Source organism: Cibotium barometz, chromosome 43 (assembly GCF_041138505.1).
Source record: "Cibotium barometz isolate CiBa-2024 chromosome 43, ASM4113850v1, whole genome shotgun sequence".
Taxonomy (NCBI): Eukaryota; Viridiplantae; Streptophyta; class Polypodiopsida; order Cyatheales; family Cibotiaceae; genus Cibotium; species Cibotium barometz.
Genome location: NC_141088.1, coordinates 18,284,157 through 18,302,087, shown reverse-complemented (window position 1 = coordinate 18,302,087; position 17,931 = coordinate 18,284,157). Strand labels below are relative to the sequence as shown.

At 39.0% G+C, this 17,931-nt stretch overlaps 1 pseudogene; it reads right to left on the bottom strand.

Annotated features, from left to right (window-relative positions):
* Positions 1–16,852: 16,852 nt before the first annotated feature.
* On the bottom strand, positions 16,853–17,718 carry LOC147613632 (germin-like protein 8-2 pseudogene; annotated as a pseudogene).
* Between the last annotated feature and the right edge of the window lie 213 nt (positions 17,719–17,931).

Genomic DNA, 17,931 nt, shown 5'->3' with positions numbered 1-17,931 from the left:
AATAGCAATCAAAAACCATTCCAAATAAGCTTCTCAAGCTTGAGAGGGGTTGAGAAGAGAGAAGCATTGAGAAATTATAGAAAAGATCAAAATTCACCATTTACCTTACAAATTGCTTGATTCTTTGTTCACGGTAGAGGCTCCCAACCAATCAATTGGTTAAGTATGTTGATGGAGCCACCAATGGGGATTGAAGAAAGAGGGAAGTTCCAATTTCTTCAATTTGGAGAGAATTTTAGAGAATAGTAGAAACTAGCATTATTTTAGCATAACTCTAGTATAGTAAAATTCTTCTATTTTTTTCAAAGGACTCATGTTCTATTTATAGGAGAGTGAAGCTCTAACCAAAGCTAACTGAATTCTAGAATTTTCCAAATTCAGTTTGGTTGAATTTGGACTAGATTTGGACCTAGTTTGGTTACTTTTTGATTCGGTTTGGTTCCATTTTGATTTAGTTTGGTTCAAGAGAGAGGAGAGATAAAAATATCACATTATATTTGAGTTTAAAACTCATTCAAGCATGTGAAATATGCACCTCCTTTAAAGAATTCCCCTTCCTTACATATGTGTCAAAATTGAATCATTATACCCAAAATATCTAGTTTTTTACTAATAAACCTTGTACATTTTCAACTCTTCATCTTATGTGAGCATTTACTCATTTTTGGATACTCAATTTATCTCATTTTTTTGATATTACTCATAGTTTTTTACTAATAAACCTTGTACATATTCAACTCTTCATCTTATGTGAGCCTTTACTCATTTTTGGGTATCTTCTTTTACAAATTGGATTTATCTCCTCCCTACACATGGATTGATACTATTGGCCCATAGGAACCTTAATTGGACCATAATCCAAATTTTTTTGAAAATCTAGACCCTTAGGCTAAGGTCCTTTATACCCATTTCCAATAAATTCCAATTGCACATTGGAAAGTTCTTTTTGAATTTCTGTTTCAGGGAAACTTATTTTAATAAGATGAGATAATTTTCTATCTAAAAATATTAAAAATCTAAATATTCTCTCTCTAGAATATTTTCTCTCTCTAGGTTAAAACAGGCAAAACAAGATCTCTTATATTCCTGAAGAGGGATTTAATTACATGGGAAGATACTAGACATCAAAAAGGGGTTGGGGGAGGCATCTTACATTTTACCCCACTTAAAAAACGCGAGATGTCCTCATCTCGCAAGTGGAGTATGATCTCTTTCATCATCTTCTTCTTCTTCAATCACTTCTTTCAGCGTTACGCCTTGGAAGTGGACGGTCGATTTTTCCCTGGTATTCTGCTAGAGTATGGATGACTTGAGAACTATCGGTTAAGCCCGTGGTTTTCAATTGCAGTATAGATCTGCCCTTTTTTCCTCTTCTACTTTATCTGAAATTGTGACTGCTCTGGCTGCTGCAGTCTGAGGTGGAATTCTTTCTCTTTGGTTGTTCCTGTTCTGGAAAGGATTTCTGAGGTTACTCTAGACAGAGTCAGATGGTTGGGTTGGAGTTCTTCTGGGGTTATACCCTGGCTTGGGTGAGACGGACCTTGGTATGAAGGGGTTGGTCTCTGAATTCAGGGCCCTAGACTTCCCTGTCCCCTTGACATGGCAGGCGTTGGGCAGTCTTTTAACTGATGACCAAAACCTTGGCATCCAAAACACCGGTTCTCACTTCTAAGTTCATTGTTCTGAATCCTTAAAATAGGTGGGCCTCCTGAGACAGTATTATGGGGGAAGGGTCTTCCTTCACTTTGGAATCTTCCTGCATCCTGATTCTGAATCAGCCCTTGCTGCCTCTTTAGGGGTGGAAAGTTTGAAGTACTTCCTTGGGCTTGGAATCTTTTAAAGTTAGAGGGTGCAAGCTTTGGTGGGACCTTTATTACAAAGGCTTTGGCAAAATCCTTTGCCATTTTTACTGCTTCAGCCATGGACACTGGCTTGGCTTTTTTGACCAGTGTGTCCAAGGGTTCGTTCATTCCTCGAATGAACCTGGCCATGAGCTGTTCTTCATCTAGAGGTGGTGAGTATTTGAGTAGAAGAGCAAAGGCCTGGTGATATTCTTCAATGGTTTTGTTCTCCTGCTTTAGCTCTAAAAATTCGTTCATTTTGGTTTCCACCCAAAAATCCAGGGGGACAAAATCTCTTTCTCAAATAGGTTTTTAGGTCGTTCCAGGATTGAGTATTTCTGTTCAGACGGTTGGTGTCACAGTGGTTCCTCCATGCTACCCTGGCTATTTCCACTATTTTCAACTGGCCAAGAGCCATTTTGCTCAGCTCATTATAACCTATGACGTCAAAATACTCTTCCATGGCTTCCACCCATTTCTCCACAGTCTCACCCAGGTTCTCCCCTTCTCCTTTGAAGGGTCCTGGCTGAGTCCTATGAAGAGCCTTGCAAACGTCAGGGTCAAGTTCGTCATCTTCAGAGACAGGGTCTGGCTGCTGACGGCTACGGTTTCCTCGTCTCATGATTCTGTCAAAAATTTATATATTAGAGAGAGAATAGTTATAAGATTAGAAGGGAGGTTCTTATCTCTGAATACCTCAAAAGCTGGGGAGAAATCTTACATTCTATCCCACTAAAAAAAAGTGCGAGATGTCCTCATCTCGCAAGGTAGAGGACAACTCTTTTTCTTAAGATCCAATTTTATTCTGGGGTTCCTTATATTCTGGTCAACCCAACAGAATACTGGGATAAATATCCCTTTTATAGAACTCATCATTAAATAACAATTCATTCAGATCATATCATTCATATCTTTAACATGATAATGGTCCATTAGACCGAAAAATTTCCTTCTGAACATTCCTTCATGGGAATTTTTGTCAAGTAAGTTCTCAATTTGTCATCCCTTAACTTGAGAATAGTAGAAACTAGCATTATTTTAGCATAACTCTAGTATAGTAAAATTCTTCTATTTTTTTCAAAGGACTCATGTTCTATTTATAGGAGAGTGAAGCTCTAACCAAAGCTAACTGAATTCTAGAATTTTCCAAATTCAGTTTGGTTGAATTTGGACTAGATTTGGACCTAGTTTGGTTACTTTTTGATTCGGTTTGGTTCCATTTTGATTTGGTTTGGTTCAAGAGAGAGGAGAGATAAAAATATCACATTATATTTGAGTTTAAAACTCATTCAAGCATGTGAAATATGCACCTCCTTTAAAGAATTCCCCTTCCTTACATATGTGTCAAAATGGAATCATTATACCCAAAATATCTCATATTTTTAATATTGCTCATAGTTTTTTACTAATAAACCTTGTACATTTTCAACTCTTCATCTAATGTAAGCATTTACTCATTTTTGGATACTCAATTTATCTCATTTTTTTGATATTACTCATAGTTTTTTACTAATAAACCTTGTACATATTCAACTCTTCATCTTATGTGAGCCTTTACTCATTTTTGGGTATCTTCTTTTACAAATTGGATTTATCTCCTCCCTACACATGGATTGATGCTATTGGCCCATAGGAACCTTAATTGGACCATAATCCAAATTTTTTTGAAAATCTAGACCCTTAGGCTAAGGTCCTTTATACCCATTTCCAATAAATTCCAATTGCACATTGGAAAGTTCTTTTTGAATTTCTGTTTCAGGGAAACTTATTTTAATAAGATGAGATAATTTTCTATCTAAAAATATTAAAAATCTAAATATTCTCTCTCTAGAATATTTTCTCTCTCTAGGTTAAAACAGGCAAAACAAGATCTCTTATATTCCTGAAGAGGGATTTAATTACATGGGAAGATACTAGACATCAAAAAGGGGTTGGGGGAGGCATCTTACATAATAGTTTAGAGGACTTACATTATGGTAATGCCTCGCAATTGATGGTCTCTCCTTCTGCTTCAAGCATCTTAAATAAGGCCACAAGGCCATATTTGTGAGCGTACTTTTCTTCTCGCCTACTTGGTGGGCGATTCATGGCCAACTCCTACATAAAAGATTAACAATTACAACTTTTAGAGATCAACATTTAGCCCTCATACATACATTTAGATAAAGTTTGAAGTCTCATCCTTGCCACCTCTCTTTGTTGTTGAAACCTCTCTGGTGTCTGTGTGAGCTCCTGAGCTATGGCTTCCCACTCCCTATCATCTAGCCAAACAGGTTTCTCTTTCCCCTCTCTAAATGCATCTCTCGCCTCTGACCTACGATGCCCCATCAAAATGCGAGCTGTATATTGTATCCACTCATTAGAGACGACATTCATAGGGTCAGATGTGGCTGAAACTCTTGCTTTATCTTTGTATTTATGTAATTTTTCTTCTCCTTATCTTGCTGATCCCATAAAGTCATAACAGAGTTGTGAAACTGTATAGTGCACAATTGTCGAATTCGTGTCTTCATTGCCTTCCCTGCACTATTCATTATAGGTGTCCCATCCCTAATTGTGTATATCTTGTTGTTGTCATGGTCATGTGCAACCCAAGGAGTGGAAGGTGAACCCATGGGTGTGCTATCAACAGATGAGAGCGAAGGACGACGCTCATGTGGTGGTGGTGTCACAACATCTGTGGCACTACCACCACAACAACCTCCCCCTGAAGACCTACTACGTGAGCGACGTCTATGTGAAGAGGTGGTAGATCGAGCTGTAAGAGGAGTGGAATGCTGTGTGGTATGAAGTGTGGGAACTGCTTTCGTACCTACAGGTGTGGGAACTGCCGTCATGAAGCCAGATGGTGAGGCAGATGTCCCTGCTCCACCAGAACCCCAATAAGTTTGAGCCATGGCTCTCTGCTGTGGACAAGAAAAAACCATATAACTGCTCGGGACTCATGCCTTGAGGTGTAGGGTTAAATGAGAAATCAGGACTCTAGTTGAGCGGTGGTGAGTCATCACCCATGGCCTGTTGGACAAAAAACCATATGACAAACTTGTGCGAAATGAAAATTACATTGTAAACAATGAAAGAACCATATGACAAACATTAACAATGATAAACAACAATGGTAAACCATATCACTTTGCACCTGCACTAGTGATTATGATGGTAAACATTAACAATGGTAAACAATGAAAGGACCATATGACAAACATTAACTTCCCTAAACAACAATGGTAAACCATATCACTTTGCACCTTCAATGTCATAAAATCATTAGAAATATGTCATAACTATTTGCAGAATCATTAAGATACATCATTTTAAAAATCATTATCTATTCTATCATCCTCATTAAGATCAGTAGCCCCAAAGAGATCTATTTCTATGTACATTTCAGCATCCTCATCATTAAAAGTCCCTTGATGAAGGCTGTCCTCATCATCTATGTCTTCTTCCTCAATAGGTTTTCTAGCTTCATTGGTTTGCACCTCTTCATTTGGATCTTGCTCTAGTTGCTCCTCTTCATTTGGATCTTGCTCTAGTTGCTCCTCTTCATTTGCTTGCTCCTCTTCATTGTTGATATCGGCTTGTTCTTGTTGCTCCCCACCACCCTGTGAATCCACATCACCCTGTTGTAGCTCTAATTCTTCACAAATTTGCTTACTGCGGGGGCCGACTTGAACCACAAATAGCCAGCGTGGATCTTTTGGATCCGCTTTAAAGACAACTTGGTCACAATGCTCTGGGCACCTTGCTGATCGGTCCATACCTTTGTGGAGTCCACTTGGATGAGGCCACTCTTGTCTTTACGTACAGTTGCATGCGGCCCATTTGTGATTACCTTGAACCACTTCACATCAAAGATAAAAAACTCAAAACTTCTAAATCCAACCTTTAATATGTCTTGAATGGTTCCAAAGTAATCAAGCATTCCACTAATTGTGTTATCATCACTTGCACTTGCTCGACTTTCTTGAACAAATTGTGATGTGACACCATAATCAAAGGTTGCTCTTCTTTGGTCTATTCGTTCTACTCAAAAATGACGTCCATGTAACCAAAATGCCCCATATTTGTGATACTACAAATAGCACATAAAGATTGTTGATGGACAAATAATAACTGAGACATGTAGAGAAAAAAAAGAGAGACATGTAGAACTTAAACACTTACATGCCAATCGCATCATTTTGTAAGCTCCTCCTCCTCCTCTGTTATAGTTAAACCAGCACATTTGGCTTCTAAAATTGTAGCTTCTAGCCATGTACCTGTGGGAAACTCTGGAAGAGCTTGCAGACCTTCTGGATATGGGAGATTTCTTATATTGCGATTCCTTCTGAAACTTAAACGATCTTGTACTCGTCGCTCGCTGTCGCTTGAGAGCTTCATATGTCTCAATCCACTTCTCCATTACATGTGAGTTCAAGATGCAAAATTTGTTGATTTTTTCCCGCAAATTGTTATCCATCTTTCTCTTAATGCCTTGGCCTTGAGGTTCCTGACCATAGTCGAGGTATCTCTGGATCTGATGAACTTAAATATTCAGTGATGTAAACAAGGGACTCTTCTATCAACCACCCTTCTGACATACTTCCCTCTGGGCGAGCCATTTGGCGAGCAAATCCCTTTAATGTCTTCATAAACCTCTCCAAAAAGAACATCCATCTTGAATGGACTGTTCCAGCAACTACAACCTCATCTACAACATGAACTAGCAGATGCATCTGGATTGTTAATAAACTTGTAGGGAAAAATGTCTCTACCATGCAGAGTGCCTCTATGGAGTTTAAACGCGCTGTCTCCAAAATGTCTCTCTTTAGCTCTTTTGAAGAAGTCCAATGCACCAATGTGCTAATCTTATAGATAGTAGCTCTAATGTCTCCAGTGAGGCAATCCTTTATTGCTATGGGGAGCACAAATTGTAAAAACTTGTGCCAATCATGACTCTTGAGGCCACTAAGATCATCATCCTTTGTAAATGCACTTTTCAAGCAATGCATACAACCTGTAGGAGTCCGAAACTCTGAAATTGTCCTCTTCACTTGTTGTTCCTCCATCTTACCAAAAACCCATGGGGCTCTTGGAAGTAGCACCTTTCCATTGGGTCTAGTGCGATCCCACAACTCTTGCATGCAACCTATCTCTTCTAAGTCGTCCCTTTGGCCTTTAGTCTCCTTTTTTCCTATCATGGTCTTCCACAGAATGTCAGCTACATTCTTGAAAATATGCATCGGGTCAAGCAAATGGTTTATAAGAAGATCACCCCAATAGGGGAGTTGGTGAAAGATAGAGAGCCTCTTCATCCTAGGACATGCCAAGTTGCCACATTCCTCCCATTTGAGCTTCCAATCGCTTGCCTTCAGTGCACTTGGAGGAGGTCTTCCTAGATTACCGTCCTGCAATTCATGATTTTTTGGAAGATACCTAACATGTCCTTGGTACACATTCTTTCGTAATGCTTTTGAGTATCTTGAATAAAGTCGAGGACCACATAGAGGACATGCATTATAACCCGATATAGACAACCCTGAGCATTCTCCATAGCCAGGCCAATCATGCATTGTCCACATGAGAATACCTCGCACAGTTGCAAGTCTTTGGCTACTCTGCTACTTTGACATGTCCTTCACTTCAATTTCGTTCCACAAGGTGCGTAACTCATCAATAAGTGGTGCCAAATATACATCCATGTTCTTCACCTTGTACTTTCTTGGAACTATTAATGAGAGCAACAAATGATCTTTCTTTATTGCTAACCATGGCGGAAGATTATAACTCACAAGGCAAACAGGCCATGTGCTCCATGAAGAGCTCCGTAAACCAAAAGGGTTTACACCATCCATTGCTAGGCCAAGATGGAGGTATGAGGATCTTCCCTAAAAGCTGGCCATTTCTCTTCATGTGTCTCCATGCGGGTGAATCAGCAGGCACACGCATCACTTCATTTGTGGATCGAGTTGTGGCATGCCATGTCATCAAGCTTGCTATAGATTTTCACATGAACATGCTTTTTATTCTTGGGATGATTGGAAAGTGCCTAAGAACCTTTACTGGGACAGCTACCCCCTGAACATCTTCTCTATATCTGTTAGAGCCACAATGCGGACATTCTTGCAAATGCTCGTATTCATGGCGGAAGAGAATACAATCATTGCGACAAGCATGAATATTGTTGTAATCCATGCCTATGGATTTCAATAACTTCTTGGCATCTGCACGAGATGGAGGCATCTCGTTGCCGTCGTATGGCAATATCTGGTCTTTCAAGTATGGCAATATCTGATCATTACTATTAAGATTTAGTCAAATACAAGTTAAAAATTTATCATTTCAACATTAGGTGTAATCTTCATAAATCCCTTACTTGAAGAGTTCAGTGACACTTGTATTAGACCATCCAAAAATTGACTATAAATTTAGCATCGTAAGAGATGCACGCAATACAGATATCGTGGCACCATTGTATAGTGGAAGGCATGCAAGTTTACGCATGGCCTCGTCCTCTCGTTCATAATTTGACTGTTGAGAATGTCATGGTTGATGATCTTCATGTTCATGCTCCTCGAAGACACCTTCTTGTTGCTCGAGAAAGGCATCCAACATTTCCTCCATTGGACCTTCTTCCATTCCCTGACTTCTTCCATTCCCTCAGGTGCTGTTAATTGAGCTCCATCTGTCACTCCCTCCTTCGATATTCTCATCCTTTGTTGGGGACGAGAATTCATAGGCACAATGTTATCAAGATGTGGTTGCACAATTGCTTGGTTATACGATTAAAACCGTAAATTTTGTAAGCGCTCCATTGGAAATATGCCAGCGTCATGAATATGCTGGTTGCAAATCCTTCGTTTTTGAAATATTTGGTACTTACATCGCATGCATGGACACGCTATTCTCTCTTCAAGATTGAGAGGCTCCATCTAGCAGGATAACATGTATATGTAGCTCATTAAATGCAAATCATTACGCATTACACAAAGCATTATGTAAATCATAAAACACGGCTTCTTTTTCCCAGCCGCGTGAGGGAGATTCTAAAAATAACATTTAAAGCGTCAAACGGGCTTCTTTTCCCCAGCCGTTGAGGGAGATTTTAAAAATAACATTTAAAGTGTCAAACGGGCTTCTTTTCCCCAGCCGTTGAGGGAGATTTTAAAAATAACATTTAAAGCGTCAAACGGGCTTCTTTTCCCCAGCCGCCGTTGAGGGAGATCAAGTATACATTAGCGATGTTTAGGCATATACATTAGCTTATGGATATGTGCTTTAGGCATATATATTACTAGAGTATATACATATAGACATAGCGTTGACATGCGTGTCTTAGACATTAGATTTCAAGTCAAAAAAGAGACCGAAACGCCTTGGGTATGCGCCAAAAAGAAAATCTCTCTCTCTCTCTCTCTCTCTCTCTCTCTCTCTCTTGCAAAGTGTGTGTGTGTGTGTGTAAAGACAAATAAGCACATACATTAATTTCTTATGCACTCACATATATGCTAATAAAACAACAAGCTTGCATACTCAATTTCAATTAATAATTACAAATTGAGAACAAATTAAAACATAACAAAAAGAGAAGTAATAAAACAACATAATTGGTAATGTGCTTACCTCTCAAATGTGGATTGGATAGTGCGTGTTCAAAGTAGATGTGCAAGCTAGGACACACGTGGGAGGAACAAACCTACACACACATTGCATACATTAGTAATAGATGCACATACACAAGCTCTCTCACTCTCTACATCTCTCACAACACACACATACAAATCCTCTCTCCAAACATAATTAAGAAGGTAAGAAGAAGGATGGAGAGAGGGGAAGGAGATATACACACATCACACATTTACCCTCATCTCTCCACACACACACACACACACACACACACATAAGAAGATGAGGAGATGGGGAGAGGCAAAACGCCCAAGGAGAGAGAGGGAGATCTACACACACACTTCACTAATTCTATCCACACACACACACACACACACATCAAGAGTGGGTCGAATGGAAGAAGGCGAACGCTTGAGGGAGATGCATGCATACCTTCTCTGGACATTCGACGCCTTGCAAAACAGAGAATAATAGGTTCTCGACTGTAAAAAAGTTGCGGACGTCGGTATCTGCATCGAAATATCCGTCGATATCTGCATCGGAATATACGTCGGAATATTTATCGCGGTATCTACGTCAGAATATCTGCCGGAATATGCATCGGAATAGGCATCGAAATATGCATCGATATACGTGTCGCTATATGCGTCGATATACACACTTTTGAAAATTACCCCGCCCGACTTTTTGCCTCCAAGTTTAGGATGTACATACCGACGCCGCTCGACATTTGCGTCGGTGTTCTAGCGTCAGTATGCCCTAAACCTCTAGTAGTGAAAGACAAGAAGCATAAGCAAAAATGAAGAAAGAGGGCTTTAAACGGTATAAGAGGCTATGCCCAAAACCTTGCTCACTCGAATAAACCTACAAGAAAGAAACATAATAATAATAAAAATTTAGTCCTCTCATTGACACATTAGTAAGCAAGAAGAACAAGAGAAAAAAGAGGTGAATACCCTAAACCCTACTATTAATGCATAAGTGAATGGAAATTTTAGTTTATGTTAAGCCTAAACCCTAGCTCTATGCATATAATGCTTAATAGAAAGCTTTGATGGAGAGCTCTCCATCAAAGCTCTCTATTAGAGCTCTATGTACTAGGCTAGGATTAGGGCAAGGGAGAGTAAAGCGAGGGGAAGGGACAAAGGGAGAGAGGGGAAGGGAGAAAAGGTCATATAAAGCTATGTCCAAGATTTGCATTAAAGCTTGGAAGAACACAAAGATTGAAAAAAACCATGAAAGCTTGAAGAAAGCTGTAAGATTCCTCCCCAGCCTCTCAGGATGTCCAGTATCTTCCCGTATAATCAAATCCCTCTTCATAAATATAAAAGATCTTGTTTCTACCAGTTTTGGCCTAGAGAGAGAAAATCTTCTAGAGAGTGGTAATTCAGTTTTTAAATATTTTTGTATGAAAAAATATCTCTTTGTATTTGAATAAGTTCCCCCAAAACAGAAGTTCAAAAAGAATTTCAGAAGGTGCATTAGAAATCAAGTATAATCTGTTCAAGAGGCCTTATCCTAGGGGTCAAGATCTTTTTCGTCGAAATTTTAAATTAAGGTTCCTATGGACTAATAAGATTCATCCGAATGTAGGGAGGAGATAAATGGAAGAAATAAAGAAAATCTCCCCAAAAATAAGTAAATACTCACATAAGATGAAGAGTTGACTAAGGACAAGGTTAATAGTTAAAAAAGAGAGATATTTAGAAGAAATGATGCATTTTTGACACCTCAGTATGGGGGAATTTCCCTCATGAAGGAGGCGCCTATCTCACATGTGTGGGAGAGTTTTAAACTCCCAAATAATGAGATATTTTTATCTCTCCTCTCTCCTGTTTCAACTAGATCCAAAAAGTGAGCAAAACCGACCTAAAAATGGTCAAAATTTGACCAAACTGATCTGGAAAATTCTAGAATCAGTTTGCTTGGTTAGAGGCTCACTTTTTCCTATAAATAAAAGCCTTCCCCTTTCTTGAAGTTTAATAGTGTTTTTGCACTGTTACCCTGCTTCTCCCAGAGCCAAAAACTGTGAATTTACTCATAATTCATTAGTTTTTGACCTTCCCTCTTCTAAAGATTGGTGGCCACTCTTGTTTCAAACAAGAGTAGATTGCTCAAACCATCAAGCCAAAGGAAAGCTCTCAAATTCCTTTGTAAGTTGGATATTCTTCTCTTTTCTATTTATTTTATGGTTTTTATGATTTTTGTCTTCTCTAAAATGAATATGATGTTATGCCTCATTGAAAAAAAGGGCATTCCCCTCTCTTCTTTAGTAAATCCAACCATTCTTTATCCTAGATGAATGATTAATGAATAAAATCAAGTTTTTCATAATGTTTCTCTTAAATAAGTAGAAATTGTTTACATTAGAATGATTTAAATACTCTTGGTGAAATTCTAATTAATTTTAGAGAGTCAAAATTGAGAAATGGTCAGCCATACAAAGGAGATTATGGCAAAATTTTTTAAAATTGTGTAAAATAAGTTTTACTTTTTCAAAAAGAGTAATTCCCATTGTATATGTATTCTTAAAGTGTTATTTTTCATGCTAGGTATAGAAAAATGATACTAAAAATATCTAATAAAAAAGTGTTACTTTCTTTAGAATTAAATTCTATGCATAGAAGGAAGCATATTGAAATTGTTAATTTGATTATGAAAGTGTTATATTCATCATAAATGATTTTATGCATAAATGGATGCATAAAAGAAATTATTTTATATTAAAAGAGTGATTTTCATCATAAATGATTGTATGCATAAAAAAAAATTTTATATTAAAAGTGTGATTTTCATCATAAATGATTTTTTTGCATAAATGGATGCATAAAAGAAATTCTTTTATATTAAAAGAGTGATTCTCATCATAAATGATTGTATACATAAAAGATTTTTTTTATATTAAAAGTGTGGTTTTCATCATAAATGATTTTTATGCATAAATGGATATATGGATGTGAATATGAATGTGGATGTGGATGTGGATGTGGATGTATGGATGTGGATATGGATGTGTATGTATGAATGTGGATATGGGATGTGGATGTATAAATGAGGATGTGAAAATGGATGTATGCATGTAAATGTGGATGTATGGATGTGAATGTGAATGTGTATGTGAATTAATGTGTCGTCGATATGAGGAAATGGATGAGAATGAGTACACATTGAATGGAATGTGGAATAAGTAATGTGGACTAAGGAGGGATAATGTGGAAAGACGAGAGTTCGATTTAGAAACTGTATTTTATGACTGTTTGTAAATGATTGTTTTATGTCAAGAATGCTAGGGAAGCATTTTGACCGTCTTGTGGATTAAGGTCATGAAGACCTAACTGTTAAAGTTGCAACTACTGATGGAGAGAGTCAATGGAGGATGTCTCGCGTAGCAAGGTTGACCGAGGTCTTGACCAGCCTCGGTTCGATTTAAATGGTGAGCTTCCGGTACGGTGGATGAGGGACCAAGGAAGCGGCCTATGAGTGAAGCGCTAGGTCACCTGCGAAGGATCCTAGAGGGTGCTGACCATACGGTGCTCGGGCTCTGGGTCGCCGAAGATACCCACACGTGCGTCGTGGAAGATATTGGAACAAGGAGTAAGAGTTGTTTTCTGAAACCGGGCATGGATCTGGTTGACTGACCTTGCTGGTCCTCAACGGATGAGTCCATGGCTCTTTATATGGATCTGTTGGTTGATCTTGCTGATCTTCAACGAGAGTTCATCTTGATAAGTGATTATATTGCCGAGTATTATGGGCTAGGAACTATTGAAACGGCCCCTGAGTGGACAGGTGGTGAGCGTTCTAGTTGCCAATGATGCCATAGATACTCTGATGAAGGAATGATGGAAAATTGAATCAACCGGATAAATTGGAAGATTGTGATCAGTGATACTATGGTTTCATTAAAGGATTGTTTTAAAGTTGATTATATTGCCGAGTATTATGGGCTAGGAACTATTGAAACAGCCCCTGAGTGGACAGGTGGTGAGCGTTCTAGTTGCCAATGATGCCATAGATACTCTGATGAAGGAATTATGGGAAATTGAATCAACCGGATAAATTGGAAGATTGTGATCAGTGATACTATGGTTTCATTAAAGGATTGTTTTAAAGTTAGTTGATGCTAAGTAAAAGGTAATTTCATATTGGGTGTGTAAGTGGTGTGGCTAGTTTTATGTTTGCATGAACTTCCGGCTAGGGGGCCTTGGAACTCTTTTCCTTGGTACCCGGGGGAACAAAACCTAACCAAATTCCAAATTGGATCCCATCACTACAGTGGTTGGGCGGTTGGCTAACCCATGGGATCGGATGGGGTTAGGCTGGACTGATGGATCCGTAAATCGAGACTCAACTTTTGTTATTACGATAGATAAAGTGAATCCCGGACAGTAATTGTTCTATGGATAGCGGCTGTGCCTCTTGAATGGGGAAAAAAGCGTTGATCCCAATGATCCAAGTGCAAATTTCTTCCTTGATCTGATCAAGTATCTTGAAGATACAATTGGGTCAGCTTGATCAGAAATGATCTTGACTACGTTAGAGTGTAAAGTTATCCTGGAGGATTCGCCCATGATTTCTGGATAAGGGAAGTTTTTCCGGGTTCGGTTTTGGAAAAACCGACGGATTAGTCTTTTGTCCGGATATCCGTGGACGAGGCCTCGAGTGTGAGACCCCTACCCGCGCACGATGTGCTACTTCCGCTGCTAGTACCCAAATCCGTTGCGCGGTGGAGATTGGGATCTCACACATATTTAGGATTGACTTTCATCGCTTCTTTGTGTATATTTTGGACATCAAATGGCAAATGAACGTGGTGGAAAAAGGACCTAATGCAACGATAAAACGCCATGCAAGTGGCTATGTAACTATTGACTCTACAATGTTTTGGCAAACAAAGAAAGATAGGCTTGTATTGCCACAACAATGTGAGCAGGTATGTATTTTTTTACTAATGTGTTTCATGTACATATATATCTAAGCTCACGTACCCATTGACTTTTGATATGCTAATTAATTGCAATATGTGTATTTGAGTAGGTTATCTATCTGCCAATAGTACATGACACTAAATGGTGGTACGTCATCCCTATTGCACCATGTTCCAAAGTGATGTACAATACATTCACTGATATGGAGCATATGGAGGATGTAGCAGGCCGCAATGAAGATGATGTCGAACATGCCAATGAAGATATTGTGATCGATGATTGAAGATGATCATGACAATGAGGATGAGCGTGCCATTTCTCATGATCATGAGGATGACCCTACCATTGATGATAATGGTGATGTTGATGAGGATGATTAGGACATCGCTACCATTATCAATGGACAGAATATCGATAGTGAAATAAATTTAATCATAGCCTTACAAATTGATCAAATGGATATTGATGTTGATCGTTTGGCAAGGATGGATCTTATTGAAGATGAGATAGAATCCTAACCAATCCATCATTGTATTGTTCTAAATTGATGACAATTCTGTTGTCTTTTAATTATCATCTCATGATTTGTTTTTGAATATATATTGTTGTAAATGCATGTAGTGGGATTATGTAATGATATATATTCTAATGTACTATGAGATGGTTTAAAGAAGATGGTTTATATTTTTTAAAGGTATGGAGTTTTTCTTAAATAATATTTGCTCTCTGCTATGGAGTTTCTCTCTGCTCTCGCGTGTAATAAAGCGTGTATATCTGCATCTAATACACACTGTTTACGCGTATATACACGCCCTGTTACACGTGTTTATGAACCCAATATACACGCAAATTTAAATGCCCATATACATGCGCCCGATATTACTCATATACATGCATGACCACACATGCGCCCGTAACTTATCGCGTGTATTGAATGCATGTATGGAAGCATTGTCTTGTAGTGAGTTAAAGTGAGACCTACTATGACCAACCACCTACAAAATTGTGTATGTAGAATTCTTTGACTTTCCACTAGCTAGAGCATATGTATTCATCAATTTTTAATAATAAGACCAACATATTCTACCTTCTCCCACTACACTTTATGGGTATGGAAACCACTTTCCTACCTTCAAACTATATGACTACTTTTAGTCTTGTTTAAGAAAGTTTTTCTACTAACATGCATCTACATATTCCCTTACATTAAAATAAACTAGTCATGCTTTATTGTAAGCTGATGGAAACACAAATCATGCTCTATTCTTGAATGGATTTAAGTAGTCACTTCATTGAAGCTCTATACACTCATGGAATGAAAACTACTATGATTATTGTTAGATCCTCGATGAAATCATCTTTTGTAATAGTCACTCCAATGAATCTCTATGCACTCATTTAATGACAACTACTATGTTCATTGTTAGATCCTCTAAAAATTATCTTTTGTACTTTAGTTATGTGTCTTTTCACTTATCATTTATTCATGTCAACAAAAAATATCTTTTATAGTTTGTTGTATAGCTTTTCACTTACAATATATGCATGCCAACAAATAATATTCATACTCTTGTTGTATGCCTTTTCACTTTTCATATATGTAGGTCAACAGAAAATATGAATACTCTTCATACTATCTTATTTTGAATTGAAGAGAGGCTCTTGCACTCTCTTTTCTTGATAATGTGTATCTTCTTATGCTATTCAAGCACTCCATGGAGAAATTGGCAGATTTTTTTAGTTTTGTAACCAAGTTTCAATTCTCAATTTTTTAGGTTCTGAATTTTAATTATAAGTCATGGAGTATCGTTGTCGATTTTTTGGATTACATCATAACTTCTAACTTCACATAGTTATTTCTGGAAAAATACCAATAAATAAGTTTTTTGATAAAGGTTGAATATAAATCTTATACATTATCGAACATGGTTAGGTATGGAATATAAATCTCTTACAAATGACGGCACAAAATAGGTATAAAAACTCCAAAATTGGCCAAAAATCGACATCTCTAAAATCACTCAATTTGTGACCAAAATTAAAAGTATTTGCCATTTTTAAAACATTTAATATAGATGCTAAAAATCACCAAGTCAACTGGACCCAAAAATACATACATAGCAGTACTTTACATCCTCTTTTTGAACTTGAAAGTATAGAAACATTGGGCAACTATTTCAAATTTTGAGTGTAATGTGCTGACATGTAGTGTAATATTGGCAAATTTACCTCAGTAACAAATACAAGATAGCAAATTTTAGAATCAATCGATGCATACCATAAGACTGCGATTTTGCTTGGTACTGTATCTTGAAGTTTCTAAACACACTCATTTTAGATACTCCTTGGATTTAAATTATGATAAATGAACTTGCTCAAGAGCTTACATTGGCAAGTTAATTCGGCAATTCCACTAGTACGGAAACATCGATGATATTATTTAGAAGGTGAAATTATTTAGAAGTGCATCGATGCTCAAATCGCTGAAAGGCATTGTTCCTTGTCACAGCTAGGAGTGGTCCTGACGCTAGCAGTGAGGAGGTCCACCTCTTTCTTCTCGATGCCGAAGGCCGTTTCGAGCACCTGGTCGGGGAGGGGCGGATTGGCCGCGAAGAGGGCGGCGGCGAGCTGCGAGGTGCCCGGGTTCTGGCTGTTAAGGGCGGAGATGGCCAGGGCGGGCTGGTGCATGTCGGGGTTGAGCTGGAAGTGCACTAGGCCACGGGGGAAGACGAAGAGATCGCCTGGGGAGAGGTTCTGCTGGAAGAGGGAGTTGTTGGTGGAGACGAAACCCACCTGGAGCATGCCCTGGGCCAGGTAGAGCACCTCGGTGGCGCGGGGATGCACGTGGGGAGGGTTAAGGCCCTTGGGCTGAAAGTCGATGCGCGCGATGGACAGGCCCTGCGTGTTGAGGCCCGGGAAGTTGGTCGCGAAGGCCAGGTTAACGGCGGAGCCCAGTCCTTTCACCGGATTTGCCGCATTACGAAGCAGCGTTGACATGAAGTCTGAGGGCTGCACGCGGTTGGGCGGCTTGCAGGTCAGCCTGTTTAGGTTGGCTGGGCCGCCGTCCGCCACGCAGAAGTCCTGCAGAGGGTCTTCATCGGCGGCACTCACCTCGACTATGAGCGGCGGCGCAGAGGAGGCCAACAGCATCAACGCGGCCAGAAGCTGACTGCCATGACTGAGAGACTAGCAAAGAGCGAGCAAGGGAGTACATATTGAAAAGAAGGCACTCGTCGCTGCAATTTATGAACGGCGCCACGCTACACTAGGACGGGACGCTACACCACGCCACGCCACGCCACGCCACGCCACGCTACACTAGGAGTTCGATTCGTCAGCATCTTACGGCAGCGCTGCCGACGTAAATTTTTTATTTTTATTTTTTAAAAGTTGGACGATTTTTATTACATTGCATACCCTTCTTATTATTACAAACACCATATGCAATGTAATGTAGGCACTGCTGCCATAAGATGAAAAACCCGTGATCTAAGTTTGAGACCTACCACCACTAAAACCAAGAAAGTCCGGACAAGTTACGTAAGTAGTGAACA